The sequence below is a fragment of the Ambystoma mexicanum genome, chromosome 3p (genome assembly GCF_040938575.1).
Source record: "Ambystoma mexicanum isolate Mex_15411 chromosome 3p, UKY_AmexF1_1, whole genome shotgun sequence".
Classification (NCBI taxonomy): Eukaryota; Metazoa; Chordata; class Amphibia; order Caudata; family Ambystomatidae; genus Ambystoma; species Ambystoma mexicanum.
Genome location: NC_090925.1, coordinates 322,029,249 through 322,037,457, shown reverse-complemented (window position 1 = coordinate 322,037,457; position 8,209 = coordinate 322,029,249). Strand labels below are relative to the sequence as shown.

The window sequence follows — 8,209 nt, the reverse complement described above, 5'->3', positions numbered from 1 at the left end:
GACTTGAGTTGCGCCCCAATAATGCGATCCCTCACCAAGACACCATGTGACAACGCACTAAATTGTGAAGCCCCCCTGGCCATTCCTCTATACATGATTTGACCTTTGTTTTAGAAATGGTGACTGCAGTGGGACAGGGGCCGCTTTTTTCAACCATGTTTGATCCCGGTAAAATTACATACCAGCAGCTCATACTACTTTTTTTCAGGTTACACCCAGCACTGGCCCCCAATCTCAATTACCATGGCATGTGGAGTCGAACTCGCGCAGACTTTCCTTTAGTTACAGAACTACTCGATTCTCCAGTGCTGACCTTCATATTTTCACAATGGCCGCACGCACGGGCCGTGAAAGCGTCGATCTCAACCGTTGCTATGGCAGGGGCCACGAGCGCGTCACCCGGCTTGGTTGCCATGACTCCCTTCTGCACTTAACATTGGGAGACACGACTGCATCCTGCTTTACCTCCAGTGATCAGACGGGTGCGGACCCTTACAGCTACAGTAACTCCGTCTTTGGGAGGTAAGGACAGACAGCCCCCACATCGCCGCAACATGGGCCGGAGTCACACCGTCACATGCACGATAATCACCCAGCCACATACATTGACTCGCAGCTCACTTTGAGCATAGATATCACTAGATCACCCGTAATCGCACAACTTCTTGGTTGCAGCCATACGCCTGTGCACCATAATTGCAGCAGATTTGAATACTGCGCACACACTCAAATCTCCAGATCACTGGGGAACTGGCCTTTTCTCGGGTTTCAGCCCTGGCATTACAATTGTAGTGCATGCATGGGACGACTGCAGATGAACTCGAGTACGTTTGGGGGCAAGTTTTGCTGCTCTCATATGTCATTTTTTCAGACTAAACAGCCTACGTGGCGATACAGAATCTTGCTGATCTCAGACCACTTACCTTCCTGTGTAAATTGATTACTACCCCAGAGAGAGGAAATCCCTGAATGCAGGCTGTTGTTTGTTTATCCCTTACAGATCTCCTAGAAGGACCGCAGGGGGATCATTACGCCCATGGCATTTTTGAATCATTGAATACAGGTGCATCATTAAGGCATAGTAAGCGTGCCCTCACGAGGGCCTTGTTCTTGCTACCTTTGAGCATTGTTAAGAAATTGTTTCCCGTACACAGACCCACACTCATCCACACTATATCTGTTTTCTAGGACTGTCAACCTTGACCAGACATCAAATACCCGTCCTGATGAAGGCCTGCCAAATCACAGCCCACAGAATAGCCTATAGGCCGAAACACAATTGTGTCGACTTTTAAACTACACAGTACCTGTTATCGAAAGAGAGCACTCACTGTTTTGGTGTTAAAAATCTGTATGAAATCTCCTTCCCCTATTGACCTTGCGGGGGAGTTGAAGTATCTAACAGAAATTCTATTTTGTACCAAGTGTTATGATCACTATTAAGCACTGTGTATGTTAAATGTTGGGAATGTGTCGGTACCTACCCATTTCGTTGACCTCTTTTGAAGTGTGACATTGTGTAATGTTTTGTTAGTGCGAAAATTCCTATATGGTCATTGTGGTTACAGGGAAGCCCTGATCTTTTTTAGTTCCAAGTACTGGATGGTGGGCCAGGGCTATCGCTTAGGTTTGTGCTGTTTTTGTCCTTTTGCTTGAATTTTGGTGTGCTTGGGAGCGCGCTGTGGGCGTTCCTCGCGCAGCTTGTGTTTACTTGTGCGACGGCTAGTAATGCGTCTTTAAATCCATGAATACACGCGGCGTGCAATATTTTTTCTGCACCATGGCTCGGGCAGGTTCCTTCTCGACCCGCGGACCTTGCGCCATTTCTGCGTGACATTCCATGAATCAGGCCCTTAGTTGTGATTTGTGATTATTAAAGTGTGCACTGCGTTGTACTTTTGAGTTTGCATTTAATAGATATTCAGAAGTGATGGGCTTGCACTGGACTTGTGATCTTGGGCAAAACTATTTTGAGAACATGTCTTCGCTAGGAGTGACTTTCTTGCCAAATAAAAATAGTAGTAATTGATATGTGGTGATGTGGCAAACAATGATCTGAATTTACAATTAACACAATTGTAAACACTTGTATATCAGTGCATGATTTATTTTGAGAAATTAGATATGACATTTTTTGTCAGCTTCACCAAAAACATGTGCGCTTCACTCCAAAGCACTTCAATCGTTTTTTTCGAGATGTGGCATCAAGACTATACACTTCTGCTCTGAGAAATCTTCAAACTTTAGGAGGTCACGAGAAGTCAAAGCTCCGTCACTGGCAGAAGCAGACCTCAGTAAAACTATTGTACATAGATGACAGGCTCTCTTTGCATGTTAAAGGGTCATCACTTTAGAAAGTGGTGACCTTTTTTTCCTCACACTGCCTTGTTCGCATGTTTCTGATACATTTGCGGCCTGTAGTGGTTTTTTTAGGGTCAAACCAGCGAGTTGTGGGTCTGTAGACACCTCTGCACAGCTTGTGGGTCCGATTGACTGCCCATAGACAGACAGTCTAATTACAATGGACTTTCCCACCCTCTACCTGCCCCACCCACCCAAAACACATCCTCTTTGAGCTTGCTTTATCAAGCAGCAAGATCAAACGTTGTGCTGCAAGTGCCGACCAGTGATATTTCAAAGCAGTCTTCAGATATTTAATGGCTTAAATTCAGCAATGAACAAGTTACTGATGCAATAAAAGTCTCTTAAACGAGTGTGCCTTCAGTCACTTGATTTATGAGCAGAAAGCGTGTCCTTGCACCGACATCCTGTTAAAAACAAGCATTGGCAAAGTCAACAGTGTTGGCTTGTGTATAGGTATGAGATACACATTTGCCACTGCTTTGATATGCCCGGTACTCAATTGAGCAGCTGTTACCATTTTATGGCCTGTTAGTACCATTATGGCAATGCCTGGCAAATGCCTACCATATGTCTACACAAAAGCCAAAATTGTTGTTTAGTTTTCGTGTTTATTTACTACATATTGTATGGGAGCGAGGGGTCCTCAGGCCTCCTCGCGTCGTACGCTCCTCAGTACAAGGCTTGGACCACGTGCCTCCGGTAGTGGGATTGCCCCTTGCCCTTATGTAAAGTTAACCACGGTTGACTGCTACATAGATGGGACTACTGAGCAAGACACGGGGCATCCATCTTTTGTGCCCCCTTTCGACTCCATCTTGGGTAAACAGGCCTGACTGCGATAGTACAGCAATGCTCAGCTCCCCTTCCACCGGAGCAGCCAAGGACAGAGACACACACACAAGGCGCGCAGGCAGCTGGCTGGCCCCCACCCTTGCACTCCCCCTGCGAAGGAAAGCTCTGCGCTTCCATTCTCACACTGAAGCTGGAGAAAGTTGCAACAATCAATATGCTACAGTTTTCTTCCTCTGAGATCACTGTTCATCTAAGAACCGGCATGTGAACCAGGATGAGCTAAGCACGTTCTGCTCGATTCGTCCTCATAAAGGTGTAAGCCACCCACCCCCATTAGAACAATTTATTGCCATCCTGACCCTGCACCCCCTGGAAGGTATTTCTTTCAAGTGCCAGACCCTCGCCTGTGCTGCGAAATCCACCCAATACACTCCTTACTAACCTTAAGCATTTTTACTACTATATATGCTTTTACTTGCACTAATGAGTTTGAAACCTACGAAAAGATGCGAAACACAGCCTGATTCTTCTACATGCACAATAAGGTCAAGGCCTTCAATTAAAGCCACGAATGACCCAATTGTACTGACAATAATCATTGTGTGTGACTTATGTAGAAATGTGACAAGTAGCATTAAATGTTTTAAATAATTTGTTATTTAGTGTGTAACATATTAGCTAAGGTAGTGACCACAGTGACCGGACCCTGACCTGCATGGAGCACAAGATGTTTGACGTCCGTCAGCCACTCAGCCAACCAGGAGGAAGAGATGCCACCCACACCTACAGCACCACACCGCCTGGCCAGTCGGGTCCATTTAGCATTTTTTGTTAGAGTTACTTTAACTAATATAAATATAAGTGTGATGCAATGAGATGTGGGAGAGTTTTTTGGGTTATTTCCTAGCTGGAGAAATAAACCATCCTTTGAACTCTTGCAGCCGGGTCTCAGTGCCTCTTTCCCCGACAAGGGGTTGTGTCTGCTATTTTATTTTTCTCTCACAGGTAGTAAGCCGGGGAAAGGCACCTAATATGTTAAATTAAGGTATGCTGCAGTATTTGGGCCAATGTCTTGAACAAAATAATAATCAATACATTGCTTCATGACAGATTCCTCCCATCTACAAGCGCTGTAACAATCAACTACCTCTACGGGACTAAATAGATCTAGCAAGAACCAAAAGACCTGTTGGATATTTTGAGAGAAAATGCACATATGGGCTGATGGTTTGAGTGAGGAACACACATCAGTTTAGAATGAGACGCATTTTAGGATGCACATCTCACTGCAACATTATTTCTTAGAAACACTCTACTTTGGACTTCTACTGGTAGAGGAGATGCACACACACTCTGGCCAGATGACTTAGGAGGGCAATATGCTGGCTTTGAAGAAGGCATGCAAGCGCAAGCGAATGATCACATAGGAAAACTATGCCGGGGGAAAACCCATACGCCCCAACCCAGAAAGTGGGACACATTGGGAAGAAGGAAAAAGTGCTGACAAAATATCTGCTTAAATACCTAGGCTACAATACGTCATGCGCTTTAACATGTGTGTCTGTTGTAAACCTCTGCCAATAAAAATAAAAGTTAAAACATAATAATAAAAAAACAATACCTAGGCTACAAGATTTCATTTTCTTCTAAATACTGCTTCATTAATGAAAGTGCTACAAAGGCTGTGCCTCTATGAAATTAGGTTGCACGCTAATAGGCCACACGTGTCTGCATGCTTGCACACGCAACCAACCTGGATATTTAAACATGGTTGCATTTCTGTGGATGTTTCAGGCCCATTGCTAGGTCGGATTTGAAGATAAGCCCCAAATAAGTGTATGGTTAAATGGTCTGAGGGAGGGGCAAGATAATAACGAAGGCGGGGAAATACAATAGGAGCATGAATCTGAGGTGCTTTTAGATGTAATTTGATCAGTCGTTTTTAAAGTTCCAGGGCTGTGACTAAACAATGCTGCATTTATCTTTGGTATAATATTGAGTTACCCGCGTGTTAAAAACATTATGCATTTTTACTGAATGAAACTTAAAGGTTCAGACTGAAGATTCTTCCACAAGCGAAACCTTTGGAATAAGGCGACATCTTTTGTATGAATGAGACACAGATTGAATTTCTAAAACATCTTCTGGTTCACTGTCCTTTGTTAGTTGCACTGCGGCAGCAATGTTTTGCACACTTTACTTCTCACCAGATTAATTACAGAACATGATTTTCGAAGGAAATGATATTTCTCTTATTTTAGCAGTGTCAAGATGTCCGTCATCTATTTTCCCTTCCTTTTAAAAGAAAAACAGATATTCATGTGAAGATACTAATCATTGCCACTGATGCTTTTGTCCCCCCTTTTTTAATACTAATTGGAAGTCTTAATTTTACAAAATTTGAACAATTTGCTATGAACTAATAATATGTAAAATCATGTACTGTACTGATCAACTAAGTTTTGCACATGCTGACTATATTGTTGAACTTCTGTTTAACTTGCACACATTGTGTATAATATGTTTCTTTCCTTTCAAATTACTGACCTTTGTGAAAGGTTTGTTTCAAGCCATAACACAATATCAATAAATAGATGTATACTGAATGGTTCAAGCCAAACCTATCGAATGTTTTATTACCAAGCAAAATAGAACAAAAACAGACTCCCCTGCAATACAGTTTTTATTTTTATGTATTTATTTTTGACTCTTATAGAGCGCTACCGGCCCGTTGGCCTCAGAGCAAACGAAAAACAACGGACAGACAAACAACACAGGTGCAGGAGTCAGAAGGAGGCAAGGGAATCAGAACAAGGACAATTAGTCTGCTTATGAAAGTTATTGCATCTTCATCTTAGTTTCTTTGGTTTATCAGAAAAGTGCGTAGTGCTCAAGTATTTTATGGTTAGACTATTTACAAAAGTAAATGCAGTGAATATCTGCGAATATGTGAAGATTGGTAAAAAAGTGTACTGTACAAGTAGAAATTCCAAATGCCTTACAAAGTCAATTCATTAGTTTCACGGACAGCATTTCAAAAAATATAAATTCTTCATAGTGCTGGAACAAACTCTTAATAAACCGATGAACCACACATATCCAGCGCCAGGATCACCCATGTGTATCACACCAGGCCTTCACTAGGTAAACAGATATTCAAACCCTCATCAAACAGTGGTCAATCTTAATGACAACTAACAAGCTGCTACAAATGCTTATTTTATACCCAGTTTTTGTCTATTTTAGTAACTTTATGCTCATAAAGTGTTACTAGTGCCACACAAAATGCCCAGTTTTTGACCTGCCTTAACAAATTTGAGCAAGTCTGTTTAGCATTTTCATGTTCCCAGCTGACTTCCTCCAATGCAACAATTTGCAAACTAGAACATTTTCTATCGCCTTCATAGCCATGCTGGCACTTGTTAGGGACATTACCTCAAGTCAATGTCACGAACGCAAAGTAAGGAAGAAATCATTTAGGCAAATTAAACAGCCTGTTTATAATCCAGCTTTGAGCCCACACTTGCAAGGAAGCACTAGTCGAAAAAGGGCAAATAACACTTGTTGCAGCGCATATAAGCTGAAAGAGCCTTGCACAGAGTACAATATAGTAATGCAATTTTTAAACTAGCCATTATTCCAAATACCTGAGAGCGCAACAACCACACTCCGACATGGGGCAGATTTAATTACTTTATGTGCACAGTTTCACAAAGGGTCCACACTGCCAGAAAAATTGTGCAACGCAGTTCTGTTGACCTGAATGGCTGTGACAACCTTTATCTCCACAGGTAACAAGACTGGAGGACAAGGAATTGGGTAAACCGGATCGCCAGTGCAGTATAACGTAAAAGGTCAATCTAATGGCAAGCTGCACAACTAATACAAAAAGGATCTACGCATGACCTCAAATAACAGTATTACTAAGTTGTACTAGTAGCATGTGCTTTGCCCAAATTGATAAATATGACCCAAATGTCTGTATTAGATACTTGAGATGTGAATTAAGTTTTAACATGTATTTAATACTCTGGCATTGCAGTATATTCAACCTGACGTTGCAGTACATTCAGCCGACAAGTGTTTCGACACAATGGGCCTCATTACAGTATGGCGATAAGGCAACAACGGTGCCGGTATCGCTACCGGCATCATTGCTACCGTACCGCCATACTAGGAGTTCTGCTCGTGGGTGCCCTTGCAGCCACCAGGTCTGACCTGGTGGCCATACCGGCACCCGCGAGCAGAACATGATGGTAGCACCGGTACCGTTACTAACGGTACCGGTGCTACCACCATCCCCATTCCCATGCTCAATGGGAATGGGGATGTACCGGCCCGGCACCCGCAAAAGGGCAATTACCGGGTCCAGCTGGGCCAGAATAGCCCAGTAATTGCCCATTCGTGGGTGCCGGAACCGGATGAGAGTTTGGAGGTAGCCTTGCTGGTAAAACCGGCAAGGCTACCTCCAACCTCGTAATGAGGCCCAGTGTCTTTCTCAAGGTTGACAACGTTAACATTATTTAAATAATGGCATGTAACCATTAAATGTACCCAATAACAAGATAAGTATAAGCAAAACATACATACCAGTGGCAGGATGGGAATGTAGAAAGGGAGTGCAAACGAGACACAGGAGCGACAAAGACTGATCTTGAATAGGCTATTGCCATGGTGGTCATTGTACACAGACACAATTGGTTGTGTCGCATGAATAAATCATGCAGTATATTAGGCTTAAAAATCTTGAAATATGCCTGTTAGCCATGACTATAAATAAGTGAAGCACCCTAATCCTGGCACATGCATAGGCATAGCATTCTCTAAATGAGGACAATTCTTGTGTGAATGACTTACCCGCACCCTGAATTTCTGTGTGGTTACGGACTATCAGATTAGTCAATGTAGTTGGGAATGTTATTATTGTCCTACGATAATCATTGCCCGAATATAATCTTATGACTTGAACACCGCCTTATCACTGTGTAAAGGTGCTCAGCAATATCAATTGAAGAAAATCAGATGTTAAGACTGATGAGTTGATGAGTTTGCC

General features: G+C 42.8%; 1 long non-coding RNA gene across 1 annotated transcript; it reads left to right on the top strand.

The window, feature by feature from the left end:
- The first annotated feature begins 442 nt into the window (after positions 1 to 442).
- LOC138580385 (uncharacterized) lies at positions 443 to 4,091 on the top strand. Its single transcript, XR_011304242.1, has 3 exons — positions 443 to 522; positions 1,001 to 1,081; positions 1,189 to 4,091. It is a non-coding gene; the product is annotated as an uncharacterized lncRNA (long non-coding RNA).
- Positions 4,092 to 8,209: the final 4,118 nt, after the last annotated feature.